General features: G+C 39.1%; 5 non-coding genes and 1 pseudogene across 5 annotated transcripts; all 6 read right to left on the reverse strand.

Moving 5' to 3' along the window:
• Positions 1-276: 276 nt before the first annotated feature.
• Positions 277-4,237, reverse strand: LOC113564728. The gene has a single exon (XR_003408266.1). It is a non-coding gene; the product is annotated as a large subunit ribosomal RNA (ribosomal RNA).
• Positions 4,238-4,626: 389 nt separating this feature from the next.
• LOC113564732 lies at positions 4,627-4,805 on the reverse strand. The gene has a single exon (XR_003408268.1). It is a non-coding gene; the product is annotated as a 5.8S ribosomal RNA (ribosomal RNA).
• Positions 4,806-5,654: 849 nt separating this feature from the next.
• On the reverse strand, positions 5,655-7,649 carry LOC113564733. Its single transcript, XR_003408269.1, has one exon. It is a non-coding gene; the product is annotated as a small subunit ribosomal RNA (ribosomal RNA).
• Positions 7,650-11,756: 4,107 nt separating this feature from the next.
• Positions 11,757-21,085, reverse strand: LOC6555920 (annotated as a pseudogene).
• Positions 21,086-21,474: 389 nt separating this feature from the next.
• Positions 21,475-21,653, reverse strand: LOC6555922. Its single transcript, XR_046894.1, has one exon. It is a non-coding gene; the product is annotated as a 5.8S ribosomal RNA (ribosomal RNA).
• An 849-nt stretch (positions 21,654-22,502) lies between these two features.
• On the reverse strand, positions 22,503-24,497 carry LOC113564727. The gene has a single exon (XR_003408265.1). It is a non-coding gene; the product is annotated as a small subunit ribosomal RNA (ribosomal RNA).
• Positions 24,498-26,182: the final 1,685 nt, after the last annotated feature.

Below are 26,182 nucleotides of genomic sequence, written 5' to 3' on the forward strand. Positions count from 1 at the left end.
TGAGTTCTTTAAGTTCTTTATTTCTATAATTAGATAGGGACAATATCATATGCGTCACTAATTTGATGACAAAGCATTTGGCAACTTTACTTGATTTCTTTAAGTTCTTTAGTTCTTTAATATGATAGGGACATTATCATATGCGTCTTGGCAACTTTACTTGATTTCATATGCGTGTCACTAAATTGATGACAAAGCATTTGGCTACTGGCTACTATTCTGGGCACTCTGGGCACCCATTATAAGTACATGATAAAAGTACTTATATATTTTATATCGAATCATCAAGCAAAGGATAAGCTTCAGTGGATCGCAGTATGGCAGCTGCTCAACCACTTACAACACCTTGCCTGTTACAAAAGTCGTTTACAATTGATTCTAGGCTTTGTCATTGTATTAAATAATGCTTTTATATGTAACTAGCGCGGCATCAGGTGATCGAAGATCCTCCCAATTTACTATGTTACAAATTACATTGGCATCACATCCATTGTCGTTTATAAAGTAAATTATAAACTTTAAATGGTTTAGAAGCCATACAATGCAAATTGCCCCTTATTTATCATTGCAGTCCAGCACGGATACGACCTTAGAGGCGTTCAGGCATAATCCAACGGACGTAGCGTCATACCACTGTTCGCTCGAACAAGTATTGTGCCATTGGTCCGTACCTGCGGTTCCTCTCGTACTACGCAGGAATGCTGTCGCAACAACGTTTTGTCATTAGTAGGGTAAAACTAACCTGTCTCACGACGGTCTAAACCCAGCTCACGTTCCCTTGCATGGGTGAACAATCCAACGCTTGGTGAATTTTGCTTCACAATGATAGGAAGAGCCGACATCGAAGGATCAAAAAGCGACGTCGCTATGAACGCTTGGCCGCCACAAGCCAGTTATCCCTATGGTAACTTTTCTGACACCTCTTGTTAAAAACTCTTTAAACCAAAAGGATCGATAGGCCGAGCTTTTGCTGTCCCTGTGTGTACTGAACACCGAGATCAAGTCAGCATTTGCCCTTTTGCTCTATGTGTGGTTTCTGTCCGCACTGAGCTGGCCTTGGGACACCTCCGTTATTATTTGAGAGATGTACCGCCCCAGTCAAACTCCCTACCTGGCAATGTCCTTGAATTGGATCATACCTGAGTAATTGGAGTTATACCAAATTTTCAAATCAAAAATACATAAATGCATCGTTTTATTAAAGAATTTGTTTGCGATTATATAACAAACTCGTGATACTTTGATCAAGAAGCTTGCATCAAAACCCAATACCATAAGATATAATAAATATATCCGTATAATGGCTAGGAAATGATACACGTTCCATTTAATCAAGTAAGTAAGGAAACAATAAGAGTAGTGGTATTTCATTGACGATACCAAACCGAGGTCTAATATCTCCCACTTATTCTACACCTCTTATGTCTCCTTACACTGCCAGATTAGAGTCAAGCTCAAAAGGGTCTTCTTTCCCCGCTAATTATTCCAAGCCCGTTCCCTTGGCTGTGGTTTCGCTAGATAGTAGATAGGGACAGTAGGAATCTCGTTAATCCATTCATGCGCGTCACTAATTAGATGACGAGGCATTTGGCTACCTTAAGAGAGTCATAGTTACTCCCGCCGTTGACCCGCGCTTACTTGAATTTCTTCACTTTGACATTCAGAGCACTGGGCAGAAATCACATTGTGTCAACACCCGCTAGGGCCATCACAATGCTTTGTTTTAATTAGACAGTCGGATTCCCCAAGTCCGTGCCAGTTCTGAATTGATTGTTAATTGATAATCGTTATAATTAATAAGAACTAATTGGTTTAACCCAAATAGTATTCTTAAAAATTTTAGCAAGAAAGTTCCACAATTGGCTACGTAACTAAACTATCCGGGGAACAAGTAACTAACATAAATGCTAGAAACTCTATTTACCCAGAACGAGCACATAAACCATGTTATTGTTTCCCAATCAAGCCCGACTATCTCAATCTTCAGAGCCAATCCTTATCCCGAAGTTACGGATCTAATTTGCCGACTTCCCTTACCTACATTATTCTATCGACTAGAGACTCTTCACCTTGGAGACCAGCTGCGGATATTGGTACGGCCTGTTGAGAAGTTTGCGTGTCCCCACCATAAATTTTCAAGGTCCGAGGAGAAAATATCGACACAACAGTATATGTCATGCTCTTCTAGCCCATCTACCATATCTCTCTGCGAAAGACTTCCATGGTAGTACGGCTATAAAACAGAAAAGAAAACTCTTCCGATATCTCTCGACGGCTTCTTTATGGTCGTTCCTGTTGCCAGGATGAGCACGAGGCCCATATTTAATAACAAACGGATACTCAACAGGTTACGGAATTGGAACCGTATTCCCTTTCGTTCAAAATTATTCAAGTGTATTATTTTCGCTTTGTTTATATAATTTGGCATTTTTGTTTTACTTGAAAATTTTCGGCTTTCGCCTTGAACTTAGGACCGACTAACTCGTGATCAACCACTGTTCACACGAAACCCTTCTCCACTTCAGTCCTCCAAGGTCTCATTCGATTATTTGCTACTACCACCAAGATCTGTACCAATGGCAGCTCCATGCAGGCTTACGCCAAACACTTCTACGCATACCATTGTACCTTCCTACTCACTAAAGTTTCAAAATTTATATCACAAGTAATATAAATCATCTACTTTAGCGGTAATGTATAGGTATACAACTTAAGCGCCATCCATTTTAAGGGCTAGTTGCTTCGGCAGGTGAGTTGTTACACACTCCTTAGCGGATTTCGACTTCCATGATCACCGTCCTGCTGTTTTAAGCAACCAACGCCTTTCATGGTATCTGCATGAGTTGTTAATTTGGGCACCGTAACATTACGTTTGGTTCATCCCACAGCGCCAGTTCTGCTTACCAAAAGTGGCCCACTGGGCACATTATATCATAACCTTGAACTTCATATCAAGAAAGTTAAGGTTCTTACCCATTTAAAGTTTGAGAATAGGTTAAGATCGTTTCGACCCTAAGGCCTCTAATCATTCGCTTTACCAGATAAGATTATTTTATATAATATTAAAATGCACCAGCTATCCTGAGGGAAACTTCGGAAGGAACCAGCTACTAGATGGTTCGATTGGTCTTTCGCCCCTATACTCAATTCTGACAATCGATTTGCACGTCAGAACTGTTTCGGTCTTCCATCAGGGTTTCCCCTGACTTCAACCTGATCAAGTATAGTTCACCATCTTTCGGGTCACAGCATATATGCTCAAGGTACGTTCCAGTTAGAGGCATAAATAATATAAATATACATTATACATAACTATATAGAACGCCCCGGGATTGTGTTAATTAGCTATAAATAGTTAAAAAACTAATCCCATTATTAGTCAAGTTAATTACGCTATTAGGTTTATATCCCAATAACTTGCACATATGTTAGACTCCTTGGTCCGTGTTTCAAGACGGGTCCCGAAGGTATCCTGAATCTTTCGCATTGTTAATCATACAAGTGCATATAATAAACACAAAAATCAATGATAATTATGCCATTATATAATTCCGAAAAATTAACGCACTGTAATCATATTAATCTATCAGCACTTTATCAAATTAATAACATTTATTCTGTGTTAAAATGCAAGCAATTTAATTGGAATAAACTATAAGTTATATTTTATGATAAATTTGGTATATGCTAATAGATTACAATGTCCTTATATGGAAAAAATGCACACTATCCTCATAATATTATTTAAATATTACAATTTTAATGATGAATTTTCCATAACGGATATTCAGGTTCATCGGGCTTAACCTCTAAGCAGTTTCACGTACTGTTTAACTCTCTATTCAGAGTTCTTTTCAACTTTCCCTCACGGTACTTGTTTACTATCGGTCTCATGGTTATATTTAGTTTTAGATGGAGTTTACCACCCACTTAGTGCTGCACTATCAAGCAACACGACTCTTTGGAAACATCATCTAGTAATCATTAACGTTATACGGGCCTGGCACCCTCTATGGGTAAATGGCCTCATTTAAGAAGGACTTAAATCGTTAATTTCTCATACTAGAATATTGACGCTCCATACACTGCATCTCACATTTGCCATATAGACAAAGTGACTTAGTGCTGAACTGTTTTCTTTTCGCTCGCCGCTACTAAGAAAATCCTTGTTAGTTTCTTTTCCTCCCCTAATTAATATGCTTAAATTCAGGGGGTAGTCCCATATGAGTTGAGGTTGTATATAACTTTTTCTTGCCATTAATTCTTTATATATAATGATAAAAACATTTTATTAAATTCGTTATAAAATTTCCATTATTTCTTGTAGCAAAGTGTTTTCCATTAAACGAACCAACGAAGAATAATAACATAACCAAGTTTTTTCTATTTCCGAATCATTAATAAGAGACAATTCTAGATGAAAAATAATTCAATTTTTTATGCTAGACATTTCTCAGTATTACTTGATTGAAAAAGAAAATATTTCTCTTCGTTTTTCACATCCAAATGTGAGATAATGTTTTTCATATATATTTTTTAATATTATGAATAAAAATATTATTATTTTATCCAATAATATACCATATGCTTATAAAATTTATAAACAACTTAATTAGCATAGTCTTACAACCCTCAACCATATGTAGTCCAAGCAGCACTATAAAATTAATTAAAGTACATAACAGCATGGACTGCGATATGCGTTCAAAATGTCGATGTTCATGTGTCCTGCAGTTCACACGATGACGCACAGTTTGCTGCGTTCTTCATCGACCCATGAGCCGAGTGATCCACCGCTTAGAGTTTTATAATTCATTTTTATATAATGTCAATTTTGTTTTTATTGAAAGAAATTAAAAATACACCATTTTACTGGCATATATCAATTCCTTCAATAAATGTATTTTTATACCTAAAATAAATGCTGCGAAATGTCTTAGTTTCATATAAGCATTATGTATCATATAATCTGGTTATTTACGGTTTATATTTAACTATGTTTGGGCGATACATACTGCAATTTATATAAAACATTAACCTGATGGGTACCAGGTACAACATTGTATATTTTAGGTTGTTGCATTAGCCAACGTATGCTCATAACTAAGATGAACAATACATATTCGCAACGCGTGTATATTATGGTCCATATACACACAAAGTTCACCATTTTATATTAACAAATTATTTTGATAACCATTATTTTTAATGTTTTAATTCGATTTCCATTTTCGAATTTGATATCTTCGATCTCTCCAATATTCGAAGTTTTATTTTTACATTTCAAAGCCACATATATATAATATTTTTTTTTGTTGTGCCCGCCATTACACAACATGTTAAAATCTTATGAGGTTGCCAAAGCCTCATATAAATAAAAACCCATCAGATTCATTTTATTTTGATTTTAACTTTTATTTTAATATATATTTATATATATATTTTTAATTTGATTCAATTGAATCGTTTCGTTCTATAATCATATCATATTATGCGCTTTGCTTTTGTAAAAATTCGTAATCTGGTAAATTTGATAATATGGTAATATAAATTTGGTAAATTTTTTAATTTGGTAATTTGGTAAGTAATTTTGGTAAATTCAAAATGTATTTGTATTATAACAAATTTTTATTAACGGTAAGGATTTTATACAATAATGATCCTTCCGCAGGTTCACCTACGGAAACCTTGTTACGACTTTTACTTCCTCTAAATAATCAAGTTCGGTCAACTTTTGCGAAACAACCGTAACACGCAAGGCGTCACAGTGATCACGTCCGGAGACCTCACTAAATAATTCAATCGGTAGTAGCGACGGGCGGTGTGTACAAAGGGCAGGGACGTAATCAATGCGAGTTAATGACTCACACTTACTGGGAATTCCAAGTTCATGTGAACAGTTTCAGTTCACAATCCCAAGCATGAAAGTGGTTCAGCGGTTTACCCGGACCTCTCGGTCTAGGAAATACACGTTGATACTTTCATTGTAGCGCGCGTGCAGCCCAGGACATCTAAGGGCATCACAGACCTGTTATTGCTCAATCTCATTATTGCTAGACGCAATTTGTCCATTTAAGAAGCTAGTGTCCTTATAATGGGACAAACCAACAGGTACGGCTCCACTTACATAAACACATTCAAACACAATAAACATTTTACTGCCACCATGAATGAAGGCTATATAAGCTTCAGCACCATAATCCTGAAGATATCTATTTAATATATTTGAGTCTCGTTCGTTATCGGAATTAACCAGACAAATCACTCCACGAACTAAGAACGGCCATGCACCACCACCCATAGATTCGAGAAAGAGCTATCAATCTGTCTTACACACTTATGTTCGGACCTGGTAAGTTTTCCCGTGTTGAGTCAAATTAAGCCGCAGGCTCCACTCCTGGTGGTGCCCTTCCGTCAATTCCTTTAAGTTTCAGCTTTGCAACCATACTTCCCCCGGAGCCCAAAAGCTTTGGTTTCCCGGGAAGCGACTGAGAGAGCCATAAAAGTAGCTACACCCAATTGCTAGCTGGCATCGTTTATGGTTAGAACTAGGGCGGTATCTGATCGCCTTCGAACCTCTAACTTTCGTTCTTGATTAATGAAAACATCTTTGGCAAATGCTTTCGCTTAAGTTAGTCTTACGACGGTCCAAGAATTTCACCTCTCGCGTCGTAATACTAATGCCCCCAAACTGCTTCTATTAATCATTACCTCTTGATCTGAAAACCAATGAAAGCAGAACAGAGGTCTTATTTCATTATCCCATGCACAGAATATTCAGGCATTTGAAGCCTGCTTTAAGCACTCTAATTTGTTCAAAGTAATAGTACCGGCCCACAATAACACTCGTTTAAGAGCACTAATGCAGGTTTTTAAATAGGAGGAACATATGAAAAAATACAAGTATTTAATCACATATAAGAACTCCACCGGTAATACGCTTACATACATAAAGGTATAGTACTAACCACAATTGTAAGTTGTACTACCCGTATGAAGCACAAGTTCAACTACGAACGTTTTAACCGCAACAACTTTAATATACGCTATTGGAGCTGGAATTACCGCGGCTGCTGGCACCAGACTTGCCCTCCAATTGGTCCTTGTTAAAGGATTTAAAGTGTACTCATTCCAATTACAGGGCCTCGGATATGAGTCCTGTATTGTTATTTTTCGTCACTACCTCCCCGAGCTGGGAGTGGGTAATTTACGCGCCTGCTGCCTTCCTTAGATGTGGTAGCCGTTTCTCAGGCTCCCTCTCCGGAATCGAACCCTGATTCCCCGTTACCCGTTGCAACCATGGTAGTCCTAGATACTACCATCAAAAGTTGATAGGGCAGACATTTGAAAGATCTGTCGTCGGTACAAGACCATACGATCTGCATGTTATCTAGAGTTCAACCAATATAACGATCTTGCGATCGCTTGGTTTTAGCCTAATAAAAGCACATGTCCCATAAGGTTCATGTTTTAATTGCATGTATTAGCTCTAGAATTACCACAGTTATCCAAGTAACTGTTAACGATCTAAGGAACCATAACTGATATAATGAGCCTTTTGCGGTTTCACTTTTAATTCGTGTGTACTTAGACATGCATGGCTTAATCTTTGAGACAAGCATATAACTACTGGCAGGATCAACCAGAATAATGTTTCTTTCTTCATATTCCATTCATATTTTTCGAATTGAAATAAGCAATATAAATATTATAGATTTCCATTTTATATAATTCCATTTATTATATCATATTGAAAAATACTTCAATATTTTGCCTTTGGGTAAAATTTTAAATCTCTTTTAATTCGATTACGGCCATTTTTATATAGCATTCGTATTCGTATATTCCATTATATTTTTATACTTGTTTCACCATTATTAACAAGTTCAATAATATATATTTCTATAATTTTGTATTTATATTATACATATTTCATTCTAAAATATCATTTTGTTTCCAACATACATAATTATTGTATCCACACATGTACAATTTTTGTTTAACCAATATAAATATTGAGTTAAATCATTTGCAATTTGATGATAAATTTAAAATTTATCTTTATCCATATAACTCTCTGGTAATACATAACGTAAAACCGAGCGCATATGATTTCTATATTAAAAATTTTGTAATTTTTCCATCATGTAATAAATATGAATATATATATTATACCGCGGTAACGATATAATTTTCCAACTTTACGGCAGGTAATATATTATTAAATAAATAACAATAAATTTGCCTGCCTCCAAAAATTAACGATAATATATGGAAACGATTTGTTATTCTATGTATAATAGAAACTTGACTGTTGTTTCAACGATATTATCTAAAGTCGTATATTCCTATTAACCGCGGAGCCAAGTCCCATGTTCATAAGAACTGAGAAACAAATTTGTACGGATAATAATATACTTTATTTGTAAGTAACCAAATTTAAATCATCATGATCCGAAATATATATTTCGAATAATGCATGAGGTCGGCAACCACTGCCTACCTATAGTAGTTTTTGAACCCGCTGTCCTCAAAGCGGGTATTTTCAATTCTGTTTGCCACCCAACACGTGCTATTCTCTTATATATTAAGAGAATTTTCCTTTATTCATATATAAATGAATTATTTTTTCCATTAATCATATGATAATTGCTCATTTTCATATGTTTTATATTTAATTTCCTTATATTATTGTCAAAATCATATGAATACATAAGTTTTGAACAATACGAGAGGTCGGCAACCACTGCCTACCTATAGTAGTTTTTGAACCCTCTGTCGATCAGAGCGTCGTTTACACTACTAATACCTCTCACTTATATGGGTTTTCTCTATAATACTAAGAGAATATAGGAGTATTTCTGATTTTTTTCCTTTATACATATAATAAATATTCATTTTCATATGTTTTATAATTAATTTCCTTATATTATTGTCAAAATCATATGAATACATAAGTTTTGAACAATACGAGAGGTCGGCAACCACTGCCTACCTATAGTAGTTTTTGAACCCTCTGTCGATCAAAGCGTCGTTTACACTACTAATACCTCTCACTTATATGGGTTTTCTCTATAATACTAAGAGAATATAGGAGTATTTCTGAATTTTTTCCTTTATACATATAATAAATATTCATTTTCATATGTTTTATAATTAATTTCCTTATATTATTGTCAAAATCATATGAATACATAAGTTTTGAACAATACGAGAGGTCGGCAACCACTGCCTACCTATAGTAGTTTTTGAACCCTCTGTCGATCAGAGCGTCGTTTACACTACTAATACCTCTCACTTATATGGGTTTTCTCTATAATACTAAGAGAATATAGGAGTATTTCTGATTTTTTTCCTTTATACATATAATAAATATTCATTTTCATATGTTTTATAATTAATTTCCTTATATTATTGTCAAAATCATATGAATACATAAGTTTTGAACAATACGAGAGGTCGGCAACCACTGCCTACCTATAGTAGTTTTTGAACCCTCTGTCGATCAAAGCGTCGTTTACACTACTAATACCTCTCACTTATATGGGTTTTCTCTATAATACTAAGAGAATATAGGAGTATTTCTGAATTTTTTCTTTTATACATACAATAAATATTCCTTTTCATATGTTTTATAATTAATTTCCTTATATTATTGTCAAAATCATATGAATACATAAGTTTTGAACAATACGAGAGGTCGGCAACCACTGCCTACCTATAGTAGTTTTTGAACCCTCTGTCGATCAAAGCGTCGTTTACACTACTAATACCTCTCACTTATATGGGTTTTCTCTATAATACTAAGAGAATATAGGAGTATTTCTGAATTTTTTCTTTTATACATACAATAAATATTCCTTTTCATATGTTTTATATATAATTTCCTTATATTGTTCAATAAATATACGGATATTTCATATATTTTTCTTTATATATAATTATATACATTTATCCTATATTTATATGATAGGGACAATATCATATGCGTCTTGGCAACTTTACTTGATTTCTTTAAGTTCTTTATTTCTTTAATATGATAGGGACAATATCATATGCGTCTTGGCAACTTTACTTGATTTCTTTAAGTTCTTTAGTTCTTTAATATGATAGGGACATTATCATATGCGTCTTGGCAACTTTACTTGAGTTCTTTAAGTTCTTTATTTCTATAATTAGATAGGGACAATATCATATGCGTCACTAATTTGATGACAAAGCATTTGGCAACTTTACTTGATTTCTTTAAGTTCTTTATTTCTTTAATATGATAGGGACAATATCATATGCGTCTTGGCAACTTTACTTGATTTCTTTAAGTTCTTTAGTTCTTTAATATGATAGGGACATTATCATATGCGTCTTGGCAACTTTACTTGATTTCTTTAAGTTCTTTAGTTCTTTAATATGATAGGGACATTATCATATGCGTCTTGGCAACTTTACTTGATTTCTTTAAGTTCTTTATTTCTATAATTAGATAGGGACAATATCATATGCGTCTTGGCAACTTTACTTGATTTCTTTAAGTTCTTTATTTCTTTAATATGATAGGGACATTATCATATGCGTCTTGGCAACTTTACTTGATTTCTTTAAGTTCTTTAGTTAATAAATATACGGATATTTCATATATTTTTCTTTATATATAATTATATACATTTATCCTATATTTATATGATAGGGACAATATCATATGCGTATTGGCAACTTTACTTGATTTCTTTAAGTTCTTTATTTCTTTAATATGATAGGGACAATATCATATGCGTCTTGGCAACTTTACTTGATTTCTTTAAGTTCTTTAGTTCTTTAATATGATAGGGACATTATCATATGCGTTTTGGCAACTTTACTTGAGTTCTTTAAGTTCTTTATTTCTATAATTAGATAGGGACAATATCATATGCGTCACTAATTTGATGACAAAGCATTTGGCAACTTTACTTGATTTCTTTAAGTTCTTTATATCTATAATATGATAGGGACAATATCATATGCGTCTTGGCAACTTTACTTGATTTCTTTAAGTTCTTTATTTCTATAATTAGATAGGGACAATATCATATGCGTCTTGGCAACTTTACTTGAGTTCTTTAAGTTCTTTATTTCTATAATTAGATAGGGACAATATCATATGCGTCACTAATTTGATGACAAAGCATTTGGCAACTTGACTTGATTTCTTTAAGTTCTTTAGTTCTTTAATATGATAGGGACATTATCATATGCGTCTTGGCAACTTTACTTGAGTTCTTTAAGTTCTTTATTTCTATAATTAGATAGGGACAATATCATATGCGTCACTAATTTGATGACAAAGCATTTGGCAACTTTACTTGATTTCTTTAAGTTCTTTAGTTCTTTAATATGATAGGGACATTATCATATGAGTCTTGGCAACTTTACTTGATTTCTTTAAGTTCTTTAGTTCTTTAATATGATAGGGACATTATCATATGCGTTTTGGCAACTTTACTTGAGTTCTTTAAGTTCTTTATTTCTATAATTAGATAGGGACAATATCATATGCGTCACTAATTTGATGACAAAGCATTTGGCAACTTTACTTGATTTCTTTAAGTTCTTTAGTTCTTTAATATGATAGGGACATTATCATATGCGTCTTGGCAACTTTACTTGATTTCATATGCGTGTCACTAAATTGATGACAAAGCATTTGGCTACTGGCTACTATTCTGGGCACTCTGGGCACCCATTATAAGTACATGATAAAAGTACTTATATATTTTATATCGAATCATCAAGCAAAGGATAAGCTTCAGTGGATCGCAGTATGGCAGCTGCTCAACCACTTACAACACCTTGCCTGTTACAAAAGTCGTTTACAATTGATTCTAGGCTTTGTCATTGTATTAAATAATGCTTTTATATGTAACTAGCGCGGCATCAGGTGATCGAAGATCCTCCCAATTTACTATGTTACAAATTACATTGGCATCACATCCATTGTCGTTTATAAAGTAAATTATAAACTTTAAATGGTTTAGAAGCCATACAATGCAAATTGCCCCTTATTTATCATTGCAGTCCAGCACGGATACGACCTTAGAGGCGTTCAGGCATAATCCAACGGACGTAGCGTCATACCACTGTTCGCTCGAACAAGTATTGTGCCATTGGTCCGTACCTGCGGTTCCTCTCGTACTACGCAGGAATGCTGTCGCAACAACGTTTTGTCATTAGTAGGGTAAAACTAACCTGTCTCACGACGGTCTAAACCCAGCTCACGTTCCCTTGCATGGGTGAACAATCCAACGCTTGGTGAATTTTGCTTCACAATGATAGGAAGAGCCGACATCGAAGGATCAAAAAGCGACGTCGCTATGAACGCTTGGCCGCCACAAGCCAGTTATCCCTATGGTAACTTTTCTGACACCTCTTGTTAAAAACTCTTTAAACCAAAAGGATCGATAGGCCGAGCTTTTGCTGTCCCTGTGTGTACTGAACACCGAGATCAAGTCAGCATTTGCCCTTTTGCTCTATGTGTGGTTTCTGTCCGCACTGAGCTGGCCTTGGGACACCTCCGTTATTATTTGAGAGATGTACCGCCCCAGTCAAACTCCCTACCTGGCAATGTCCTTGAATTGGATCATACCTGAGTAATTGGAGTTATACCAAATTTTCAAATCAAAAATACATAAATGCATCGTTTTATTAAAGAATTTGTTTGCGATTATATAACAAACTCGTGATACTTTGATCAAGAAGCTTGCATCAAAACCCAATACCATAAGATATAATAAATATATCCGTATAATGGCTAGGAAATGATACACGTTCCATTTAATCAAGTAAGTAAGGAAACAATAAGAGTAGTGGTATTTCATTGACGATACCAAACCGAGGTCTAATATCTCCCACTTATTCTACACCTCTTATGTCTCCTTACACTGCCAGATTAGAGTCAAGCTCAAAAGGGTCTTCTTTCCCCGCTAATTATTCCAAGCCCGTTCCCTTGGCTGTGGTTTCGCTAGATAGTAGATAGGGACAGTGTATGAATCGGATCCCTCCGAACTTGTTTTACGTGGCGTGTTCCACATTGAAGGGATTACAACCACGGCACCCTATACACCCACAAGTGAGCATATGATGCATGTGTCCAATACGCTGAACAAAACGTCCCGGTCTGGAAGCTATAGCTATGTACATAGCGACCACCCCGGTAGCAATTCGAGTGCTTGCTTGCCGGGCAAGCACTCCCCCTTGCTGAGGAGCGAGATCTACCTAAAATCTCTACTGTTCTATGGGTCACAGCACCCGAGTGTTGCGCAACCCGCGCCGTTACTCAAACGTCGAGCATGAAGGCTCTACCCGCGATATGGGTACCAACCACAGCCACCACGATACTCCCACAAGGGGGCCAACCTCAATGAGCAGTCTTGGAACTGCTCAACCCGTGGTACCGAAAATTAGAGGCTCGGTCGGCCTCACTCTTTGGCTCCGACAAGCACGGGCGGAGTGACCTATTGCCGCATTAGTCGCCTTCTACGACAAGCTGCGGCAAGCTGTGGCAGTATTCTCGCCCGCTAACCACACGGCACGGCGTCAGGCTATCTGCCTCTTCTTCTGTGGAACACCAACTCAGCGAACACAACCAGCCGTTGCGTTCTCTCCCGATCCTCCAGGATTCTTTCGAATGTCCAGTCCTCGCCAACACGCTGCACTCCAAGTCCATCGAGGTCTCGCAGATCTGCATATAGAGGGCAGGCGCACAACACGTGCATCCAGTCCTCGTATGGATCACCACATGCGCAAGCAGTGGTATCGCTAAGGGCTCTCCCATGCAGAAATGCGTTGAACGACCCGTGCCCAGTGAGCAAGAAAGACGCCATCATCGAGAAACCAAAATTCGGATCCCGATAGACGAGGGTGACATCCGGGATGAACCTGTGCGTCACCCGTCCTGGTTCGCTGTCGTCATCCCATCTGCTCTGCCAACTCAATAGCAAGCATTCCTCTAGGCGAATCTCTTTTTGCTCACGGCTTAGACGCGTAATGTCCTCGCCATAGAGCCAGTCGTTCTCCTCCAGCGGGTATCCACGCTTCAGCTTGTATTTGACCGCTAATTTCTTAGCGGCCAAGTCAAGCGGGGGGGCTCCAGCAAGAACCTGCAGTGCCGCGGTGGACACTGTTCGGCATACCGATAGACATCCAAGCAGGATCAGTCTATGGCAGGAGGATAGTCGCCTCCTGGCAGCTACCTGTGCGGCGGTGTCATACCATACCGAGGCACCAAATAGCACACAAGGTGCCATGAGTCCCGCATATATGGTCCGCCTGGCTCGAGGACTGAAGCCCCAGTCGACTCGTAGCACACGCGCCAATGCTCCAACGACTCCGGTCATCCGCTGGCGAAGCGAAGCTATATGCGTGAGGAATTTCATTCCTTCACTGACCGTGATGCCAAGGTACCGACAGCTGCGCACATACGGCAGGTTCGCTCCAGCGAATCTTACCGTGGGCGCACGTCTCAAGGTACCTTTGAGCAGCATTATTACCGTCTTGCTGGTCGAAACGGCAACGCCTATTTCCGCTCCCCACGTTTCAACGATGGACATCAGTTGCGCTCCTTTTTCCTCTAGCACGGCTCGGGAGTTTCCCTCGATGAGAAGAAGCAGGTCATCCGCGTATGCACTTAGCAGGCAATACGGCTCGAGGCGCTGAAGCAGTACATCCATCAGCATGTCCCAAATAAATGGGCCGCTGATTGACCCCTGCGGGCAACCTCTAGTTACCGGCACATTCACTGCACCGGAACTGCTTCGGATTACTGCTCTTCGGCCGGCGAAAAAGCTCTGCCACAAGCTTATTTCCCGGCATCCCAAGTCGGCTAGTCGGCGCAGTACAGCACTCCATTCGACGTTGTCAAATGCTCCTTTGAAGTCCACGAATGTGCCGAGCACGTATTGCGCTGGACTGGCGTCAACACTGCTCTTCACGTGTCTCCAAGCATCCTCCACACAACGTCCTTGGCGAAAACCGAACTGCCATCTGCAGCCTTCCGGAAGAACTTCTCTTACACGATTCACCATGATTGCCTCAAGCACCTTGCCAAAAACTGGCAGTAAGCAAATTCCCCTGTATGAGGAGGGCTCACACTTGTCCTTCTCGGGTCCCTTGAGTAGCGCCACTACTCGTGGGCACTTCCACTCGCTGGGAAAGTATCCCGATCGGATGCAACGGGAGTACAACGCTGCCAGGTGCTGAGGTACGGCGCGCCAGACTGCCTTACAAATAGTGCCATTGATGCCGTCCAAGCCAGGCGAACGCCTGCTCTTCAGTCGGCCAACACAGACATCAATCTCGAGTGTTTCAAGGGCCGGTGGGTCTTCCTCCACGATGGCAGTCGGTGCTTCGGACTCCGCAACTGGGAAAAAGTTGCGAAGGAGCACTCGTGCACAATCACCCCAATCGGTGATCAGCTCGCCATTCACGCGGAGGCACCCAATCTCCGTGCACTTTCTTCGACCTCGGCAAAATTTGTAGACGCGCCCCCATGGATCATCGGCATGATCTCCCACGAAGCGTTTCCAATCGTCCATTTTCGCCCTCCCAATGAGCCTTTTGTAGTTGGCTGAGGTCCGTCTCAGCTCGACTACCAAAGGCTCTGCAGCAACATCGTCATCACGATGCCGTGCATCCTGGAGTCGGCGACGAAGTCTCCGAACTTCGCGCCTTCGCAGCGCTCAGGTCGGCAGTCCACCAACGTGCTCTCCTGCTGGGCGATCTTGGCGATTTTCTACCCAACGCAATATCGCACACATCATGCACGATACTACGCAGGGTGGAAACCTGCTGGTCCAACGGCGACTCAGAGAAGCTTCCCGGAAGTTCGGCTGTTCTACTCACCATCTCCTCTTCGAACAATCGCCAACGTGCATTGGAGAGGTTCCAGGACGGCACAGGAGCTATGCTCTCAACTGCGCTCGTGGAGGTTGTTTCGGCCACAACAGTAATGATGTTGTGGTCACTCAACTCCCACTCGTCCACTCTCCACTCATATGTGGCCCACATAGATGCTGCCTCGTTGACGATTGTCACGTCGATATCACTACGAGCTCTGTAGTTATCGAACGTGTACACCTCTGTTGGCTGGTTTAGGGCGGCGGCTCTTGCCTCCAGCATCCACTCAGACAGCAGCTCACCCCGACTGTAGTTAGCTTGCCCCTCGGCATGCCGAGAGAGTTTGGCAAACCACATGGGGGACACTGCATTCGCGTCGAGGCCCAGGATTGCGGGGGTTCTGCTAGCCTGTAGCAGGACCGCATCCATGTACCGAAGGTACGGTTCCAAAGGTGCATCGAATTGGCAGTATGCTGAACAAAGGAAGATTGAGCCAAAACTCCCTTTTACTACCAGACATACGCCATACTCTGTGGTGAGGGTCTCCACTGGCATACAGATGGCATCCTGCTGATCTACTAGGATGGCTGCCTTCCCTCGCCGGTCAGTGTAAATCCTCATTCCTTGAGGCAGCACATCCATCCCGTCGCTGCTGAGGTACGGCTCCTGCACCAGTGCGAACATTGAGCTTGAACTCCTGAGTCGGACACCAAGCTCTATGGTCGCAGCTCGCCCTCGGCCACAGTTCGCTTGGATGAAGCTAAACATTAATGTCTAGCTTGCACCCTCGCTAGCACCGCGCCATATATTGGGCAAGCGCTCGAGAGCATATGATGTCCCGAGGGTCGCCCTCTATGCCGGCAATTTCGGCAGTCCACCGGGTTCTGGCACCTTGCCGCGTTGTGGCCCTGCTGCCCGCACTGGCGGCAGACGTTGTCCTTCTGACGGCACTCGCTGATCTTGTGGTCGAAGCCCACGCATCTGTGACAGGCATAGGTGCGGACCTGCGATCGGCATCGGAACGAGAACCACTTGATGTACACCCGACCCACATCAAGCTTCGCCATCGCTCCATCATCGACTTCCAGCGTCACATTGACAGTGGCGCCGTCAGTCACCGACCACGCCTTAGTCAACAGGTGCACCGACTTCTTAAATTGCGATGCCGTCATCGTGTCATCGAAGTTGTTTTCCCGCAGTTCCGTCATGAATTCCTCCGGGCTGATGGCCGTGTCCACGTCGTAAACGACTACCTTCGGCTTCTCAGCAGCATTCCTCGTAACATTTAGTCCCACTTCGGCGAATCTCTTCGATGACACCACCTTCTGCAGCTCTCCGACTGAGGGTGTGCGGATAATGGCTCCATCGCCTCTCCGGAGTTCACGCACCTCGTGAACCCTGACTCCGAGGGAGGGTGCAACCATATTTCGCACCTTCTCAGCTATCGCCTTCCCCGATAGCGCTGGGTCGTCGCACTTCACGACCGCTGACCATGTCTCGCGAACCTTCGCAGTCCGCGGGGCATCAATGGGTGCTGCCTGAAGCATCTGAGGAGGGTTGGCCGCCGTAGTCATCGACGGGGTCGGTGGCGGTGGCATAGCCAGCCGCGTCTCCAGCTCTCCACACCTGAGCATCAACGCCATAACCAGCTCGTCGTAACGGCTGATAGCCAAGGTGAGCTCGTCCGTGTTCACCCCTCCTAGGCTGCGAAAACTGCTGCGCACCATACGCTGAGTGGCCGACAGCTCTGCCATCATGGCTGCTTGCCCAGCACGAGCGGCAGCGGTGGCAGCTGTGGCGGTGGCAACAGCGCGGGCGACAGCGGGGGCGACAGTGGGGGCGACAGCGGGGGCAACGGCGGGGGCGGCAGCGGGGGCAACAGCAGCGACGGGGGCATCCATCGACGAAAACTCCTCGTCTAACACGCCTACGGGTTCAGGAACTCCATTCGCCGCCACGGCAACCAGCTTCGCCTGCGTTGGCACCGAGCTCTTTGAAGCCAGTACGCTTTTACGCCTGCGACGCGTAGACTTCTTCGACGCACTGCTGGCGCTCATGGCGCTCGCAGTGCTATCGCTTTCCATCGGACTTACCCAATGGAAGTGGCTCCTCCTTTTACCAAGTCAAGCAACTTTAGCTTGCTGACAGAGGCTGGTTGCTATGGCACACTGGCTCCACCTATTCACAGTGGCGCCACCAATTGCTCGGTATGGCAACACTAAAATTATCCAATGCACACACCTTAGCAAAGTTCACAACCGATCAGCTGGCGCTGAGAGAATCCCACACGAAAAGGGCTAACGCCTCTCTCGCAGAGAGCGCTCTCACTCAACACGTGGCCCTCGTGGAAAATTTCCAATTGAAAATCGTTTATTTCCACAACACGCGATGTTCTTTCGCTCACAAATTTTCAACTTTTGTTCGCGACACCTTCACACACACTTTACTCCGTTTTTCAACGTATAAATCCGCGGATTTACTCAACAATGACCGTAGCAATGGGAGCTCGAGGAAAACACGTCCGTCGTTAATCCATTCATGCGCGTCACTAATTAGATGACGAGGCATTTGGCTACCTTAAGAGAGTCATAGTTACTCCCGCCGTTGACCCGCGCTTACTTGAATTTCTTCACTTTGACATTCAGAGCACTGGGCAGAAATCACATTGTGTCAACACCCGCTAGGGCCATCACAATGCTTTGTTTTAATTAGACAGTCGGATTCCCCAAGTCCGTGCCAGTTCTGAATTGATTGTTAATTGATAATCGTTATAATTAATAAGAACTAATTGGTTTAACCCAAATAGTATTCTTAAAAATTTTAGCAAGAAAGTTCCACAATTGGCTACGTAACTAAACTATCCGGGGAACAAGTAACTAACATAAATGCTAGAAACTCTATTTACCCAGAACGAGCACATAAACCATGTTATTGTTTCCCAATCAAGCCCGACTATCTCAATCTTCAGAGCCAATCCTTATCCCGAAGTTACGGATCTAATTTGCCGACTTCCCTTACCTACATTATTCTATCGACTAGAGACTCTTCACCTTGGAGACCAGCTGCGGATATTGGTACGGCCTGTTGAGAAGTTTGCGTGTCCCCACCATAAATTTTCAAGGTCCGAGGAGAAAATATCGACACAACAGTATATGTCATGCTCTTCTAGCCCATCTACCATATCTCTCTGCGAAAGACTTCCATGGTAGTACGGCTATAAAACAGAAAAGAAAACTCTTCCGATATCTCTCGACGGCTTCTTTATGGTCGTTCCTGTTGCCAGGATGAGCACGAGGCCCATATTTAATAACAAACGGATACTCAACAGGTTACGGAATTGGAACCGTATTCCCTTTCGTTCAAAATTATTCAAGTGTATTATTTTCGCTTTGTTTATATAATTTGGCATTTTTGTTTTACTTGAAAATTTTCGGCTTTCGCCTTGAACTTAGGACCGACTAACTCGTGATCAACCACTGTTCACACGAAACCCTTCTCCACTTCAGTCCTCCAAGGTCTCATTCGATTATTTGCTACTACCACCAAGATCTGTACCAATGGCAGCTCCATGCAGGCTTACGCCAAACACTTCTACGCATACCATTGTACCTTCCTACTCACTAAAGTTTCAAAATTTATATCACAAGTAATATAAATCATCTACTTTAGCGGTAATGTATAGGTATACAACTTAAGCGCCATCCATTTTAAGGGCTAGTTGCTTCGGCAGGTGAGTTGTTACACACTCCTTAGCGGATTTCGACTTCCATGATCACCGTCCTGCTGTTTTAAGCAACCAACGCCTTTCATGGTATCTGCATGAGTTGTTAATTTGGGCACCGTAACATTACGTTTGGTTCATCCCACAGCGCCAGTTCTGCTTACCAAAAGTGGCCCACTGGGCACATTATATCATAACCTTGAACTTCATATCAAGAAAGTTAAGGTTCTTACCCATTTAAAGTTTGAGAATAGGTTAAGATCGTTTCGACCCTAAGGCCTCTAATCATTCGCTTTACCAGATAAGATTATTTTATATAATATTAAAATGCACCAGCTATCCTGAGGGAAACTTCGGAAGGAACCAGCTACTAGATGGTTCGATTGGTCTTTCGCCCCTATACTCAATTCTGACAATCGATTTGCACGTCAGAACTGTTTCGGTCTTCCATCAGGGTTTCCCCTGACTTCAACCTGATCAAGTATAGTTCACCATCTTTCGGGTCACAGCATATATGCTCAAGGTACGTTCCAGTTAGAGGCATAAATAATATAAATATACATTATACATAACTATATAGAACGCCCCGGGATTGTGTTAATTAGCTATAAATAGTTAAAAAACTAATCCCATTATTAGTCAAGTTAATTACGCTATTAGGTTTATATCCCAATAACTTGCACATATGTTAGACTCCTTGGTCCGTGTTTCAAGACGGGTCCCGAAGGTATCCTGAATCTTTCGCATTGTTAATCATACAAGTGCATATAATAAACACAAAAATCAATGATAATTATGCCATTATATAATTCCGAAAAATTAACGCACTGTAATCATATTAATCTATCAGCACTTTATCAAATTAATAACATTTATTCTGTGTTAAAATGCAAGCAATTTAATTGGAATAAACTATAAGTTATATTTTATGATAAATTTGGTATATGCTAATAGATTACAATGTCCTTATATGGAAAAAATGCACACTATCCTCATAATATTATTTAAATATTACAATTTTAATGATGAATTTTCCATAACGGATATTCAGGTTCATCGGGCTTAACCTCTAAGCAGTTTCACGTACTGTTTAACTCTCTATTCAGAGTTCTTTTCAACTTTCCCTCACGGTACTTGTTTACTATCGGTCTCATGGTTATATTTAGTTTTAGATGGAGTTTACCACCCACTTAGTGCTGCACTATCAAGCAACACGACTCTTTGGAAACATCATCTAGTAATCATTAACGTTATACGGGCCTGGCACCCTCTATGGGTAAATGGCCTCATTTAAGAAGGACTTAAATCGTTAATTTCTCATACTAGAATATTGACGCTCCATACACTGCATCTCACATTTGCCATATAGACAAAGTGACTTAGTGCTGAACTGTTTTCTTTTCGCTCGCCGCTACTAAGAAAATCCTTGTTAGTTTCTTTTCCTCCCCTAATTAATATGCTTAAATTCAGGGGGTAGTCCCATATGAGTTGAGGTTGTATATAACTTTTTCTTGCCATTAATTCTTTATATATAATGATAAAAACATTTTATTAAATTCGTTATAAAATTTCCATTATTTCTTGTAGCAAAGTGTTTTCCATTAAACGAACCAACGAAGAATAATAACATAACCAAGTTTTTTCTATTTCCGAATCATTAATAAGAGACAATTCTAGATGAAAAATAATTCAATTTTTTATGCTAGACATTTCTCAGTATTACTTGATTGAAAAAGAAAATATTTCTCTTCGTTTTTCACATCCAAATGTGAGATAATGTTTTTCATATATATTTTTTAATATTATGAATAAAAATATTATTATTTTATCCAATAATATACCATATGCTTATAAAATTTATAAACAACTTAATTAGCATAGTCTTACAACCCTCAACCATATGTAGTCCAAGCAGCACTATAAAATTAATTAAAGTACATAACAGCATGGACTGCGATATGCGTTCAAAATGTCGATGTTCATGTGTCCTGCAGTTCACACGATGACGCACAGTTTGCTGCGTTCTTCATCGACCCATGAGCCGAGTGATCCACCGCTTAGAGTTTTATAATTCATTTTTATATAATGTCAATTTTGTTTTTATTGAAAGAAATTAAAAATACACCATTTTACTGGCATATATCAATTCCTTCAATAAATGTATTTTTATACCTAAAATAAATGCTGCGAAATGTCTTAGTTTCATATAAGCATTATGTATCATATAATCTGGTTATTTACGGTTTATATTTAACTATGTTTGGGCGATACATACTGCAATTTATATAAAACATTAACCTGATGGGTACCAGGTACAACATTGTATATTTTAGGTTGTTGCATTAGCCAACGTATGCTCATAACTAAGATGAACAATACATATTCGCAACGCGTGTATATTATGGTCCATATACACACAAAGTTCACCATTTTATATTAACAAATTATTTTGATAACCATTATTTTTAATGTTTTAATTCGATTTCCATTTTCGAATTTGATATCTTCGATCTCTCCAATATTCGAAGTTTTATTTTTACATTTCAAAGCCACATATATATAATATTTTTTTTTGTTGTGCCCGCCATTACACAACATGTTAAAATCTTATGAGGTTGCCAAAGCCTCATATAAATAAAAACCCATCAGATTCATTTTATTTTGATTTTAACTTTTATTTTAATATATATTTATATATATATTTTTAATTTGATTCAATTGAATCGTTTCGTTCTATAATCATATCATATTATGCGCTTTGCTTTTGTAAAAATTCGTAATCTGGTAAATTTGATAATATGGTAATATAAATTTGGTAAATTTTTTAATTTGGTAATTTGGTAAGTAATTTTGGTAAATTCAAAATGTATTTGTATTATAACAAATTTTTATTAACGGTAAGGATTTTATACAATAATGATCCTTCCGCAGGTTCACCTACGGAAACCTTGTTACGACTTTTACTTCCTCTAAATAATCAAGTTCGGTCAACTTTTGCGAAACAACCGTAACACGCAAGGCGTCACAGTGATCACGTCCGGAGACCTCACTAAATAATTCAATCGGTAGTAGCGACGGGCGGTGTGTACAAAGGGCAGGGACGTAATCAATGCGAGTTAATGACTCACACTTACTGGGAATTCCAAGTTCATGTGAACAGTTTCAGTTCACAATCCCAAGCATGAAAGTGGTTCAGCGGTTTACCCGGACCTCTCGGTCTAGGAAATACACGTTGATACTTTCATTGTAGCGCGCGTGCAGCCCAGGACATCTAAGGGCATCACAGACCTGTTATTGCTCAATCTCATTATTGCTAGACGCAATTTGTCCATTTAAGAAGCTAGTGTCCTTATAATGGGACAAACCAACAGGTACGGCTCCACTTACATAAACACATTCAAACACAATAAACATTTTACTGCCACCATGAATGAAGGCTATATAAGCTTCAGCACCATAATCCTGAAGATATCTATTTAATATATTTGAGTCTCGTTCGTTATCGGAATTAACCAGACAAATCACTCCACGAACTAAGAACGGCCATGCACCACCACCCATAGATTCGAGAAAGAGCTATCAATCTGTCTTACACACTTATGTTCGGACCTGGTAAGTTTTCCCGTGTTGAGTCAAATTAAGCCGCAGGCTCCACTCCTGGTGGTGCCCTTCCGTCAATTCCTTTAAGTTTCAGCTTTGCAACCATACTTCCCCCGGAGCCCAAAAGCTTTGGTTTCCCGGGAAGCGACTGAGAGAGCCATAAAAGTAGCTACACCCAATTGCTAGCTGGCATCGTTTATGGTTAGAACTAGGGCGGTATCTGATCGCCTTCGAACCTCTAACTTTCGTTCTTGATTAATGAAAACATCTTTGGCAAATGCTTTCGCTTAAGTTAGTCTTACGACGGTCCAAGAATTTCACCTCTCGCGTCGTAATACTAATGCCCCCAAACTGCTTCTATTAATCATTACCTCTTGATCTGAAAACCAATGAAAGCAGAACAGAGGTCTTATTTCATTATCCCATGCACAGAATATTCAGGCATTTGAAGCCTGCTTTAAGCACTCTAATTTGTTCAAAGTAATAGTACCGGCCCACAATAACACTCGTTTAAGAGCACTAATGCAGGTTTTTAAATAGGAGGAACATATGAAAAAATACAAGTATTTAATCACATATAAGAACTCCACCGGTAATACGCTTACATACATAAAGGTATAGTACTAACCACAATTGTAAGTTGTACTACCCGTATGAAGCACAAGTTCAACTACGAACGTTTTAACCGCAACAACTTTAATATACGCTATTGGAGCTGGAATTACCGCGGCTGCTGGCACCAGACTTGCCCTCCAATTGGTCCTTGTTAAAGGATTTAAAGTGTACTCATTCCAATTACAGGGCCTCGGATATGAGTCCTGTATTGTTATTTTTCGTCACTACCTCCCCGAGCTGGGAGTGGGTAATTTACGCGCCTGCTGCCTTCCTTAGATGTGGTAGCCGTTTCTCAGGCTCCCTCTCCGGAATCGAACCCTGATTCCCCGTTACCCGTTGCAACCATGGTAGTCCTAGATACTACCATCAAAAGTTGATAGGGCAGACATTTGAAAGATCTGTCGTCGGTACAAGACCATACGATCTGCATGTTATCTAGAGTTCAACCAATATAACGATCTTGCGATCGCTTGGTTTTAGCCTAATAAAAGCACATGTCCCATAAGGTTCATGTTTTAATTGCATGTATTAGCTCTAGAATTACCACAGTTATCCAAGTAACTGTTAACGATCTAAGGAACCATAACTGATATAATGAGCCTTTTGCGGTTTCACTTTTAATTCGTGTGTACTTAGACATGCATGGCTTAATCTTTGAGACAAGCATATAACTACTGGCAGGATCAACCAGAATAATGTTTCTTTCTTCATATTCCATTCATATTTTTCGAATTGAAATAAGCAATATAAATATTATAGATTTCCATTTTATATAATTCCATTTATTATATCATATTGAAAAATACTTCAATATTTTGCCTTTGGGTAAAATTTTAAATCTCTTTTAATTCGATTACGGCCATTTTTATATAGCATTCGTATTCGTATATTCCATTATATTTTTATACTTGTTTCACCATTATTAACAAGTTCAATAATATATATTTCTATAATTTTGTATTTATATTATACATATTTCATTCTAAAATATCATTTTGTTTCCAACATACATAATTATTGTATCCACACATGTACAATTTTTGTTTAACCAATATAAATATTGAGTTAAATCATTTGCAATTTGATGATAAATTTAAAATTTATCTTTATCCATATAACTCTCTGGTAATACATAACGTAAAACCGAGCGCATATGATTTCTATATTAAAAATTTTGTAATTTTTCCATCATGTAATAAATATGAATATATATATTATACCGCGGTAACGATATAATTTTCCAACTTTACGGCAGGTAATATATTATTAAATAAATAACAATAAATTTGCCTGCCTCCAAAAATTAACGATAATATATGGAAACGATTTGTTATTCTATGTATAATAGAAACTTGACTGTTGTTTCAACGATATTATCTAAAGTCGTATATTCCTATTAACCGCGGAGCCAAGTCCCATGTTCATAAGAACTGAGAAACAAATTTGTACGGATAATAATATACTTTATTTGTAAGTAACCAAATTTAAATCATCATGATCCGAAATATATATTTCGAATAATGCATGAGGTCGGCAACCACTGCCTACCTATAGTAGTTTTTGAACCCGCTGTCCTCAAAGCGGGTATTTTCAATTCTGTTTGCCACCCAACACGTGCTATTCTCTTATATATTAAGAGAATTTTCCTTTATTCATATATAAATGAATTATTTTTTCCATTAATCATATGATAATTGCTCATTTTCATATGTTTTATATTTAATTTCCTTATATTATTGTCAAAATCATATGAATACATAAGTTTTGAACAATACGAGAGGTCGGCAACCACTGCCTACCTATAGTAGTTTTTGAACCCTCTGTCGATCAGAGCGTCGTTTACACTACTAATACCTCTCACTTATATGGGTTTTCTCTATAATACTAAGAGAATATAGGAGTATTTCTGATTTTTTTCCTTTATACATATAATAAATATTCATTTTCATATGTTTTATAATTAATTTCCTTATATTATTGTCAAAATCATATGAATACATAAGTTTTGAACAATACGAGAGGTCGGCAACCACTGCCTACCTATAGTAGTTTTTGAACCCTCTGTCGATCAAAGCGTCGTTTACACTACTAATACCTCTCACTTATATGGGTTTTCTCTATAATACTAAGAGAATATAGGAGTATTTCTGAATTTTTTCCTTTATACATATAATAAATATTCATTTTCATATGTTTTATAATTAATTTCCTTATATTATTGTCAAAATCATATGAATACATAAGTTTTGAACAATACGAGAGGTCGGCAACCACTGCCTACCTATAGTAGTTTTTGAACCCTCTGTCGATCAGAGCGTCGTTTACACTACTAATACCTCTCACTTATATGGGTTTTCTCTATAATACTAAGAGAATATA

Source organism: Drosophila erecta, unplaced genomic scaffold (genome assembly GCF_003286155.1).
Source record: "Drosophila erecta strain 14021-0224.00,06,07 unplaced genomic scaffold, DereRS2 tig00000429-arrow-arrow-pilon, whole genome shotgun sequence".
NCBI classification, from domain to species: domain Eukaryota; kingdom Metazoa; phylum Arthropoda; class Insecta; order Diptera; family Drosophilidae; genus Drosophila; species Drosophila erecta.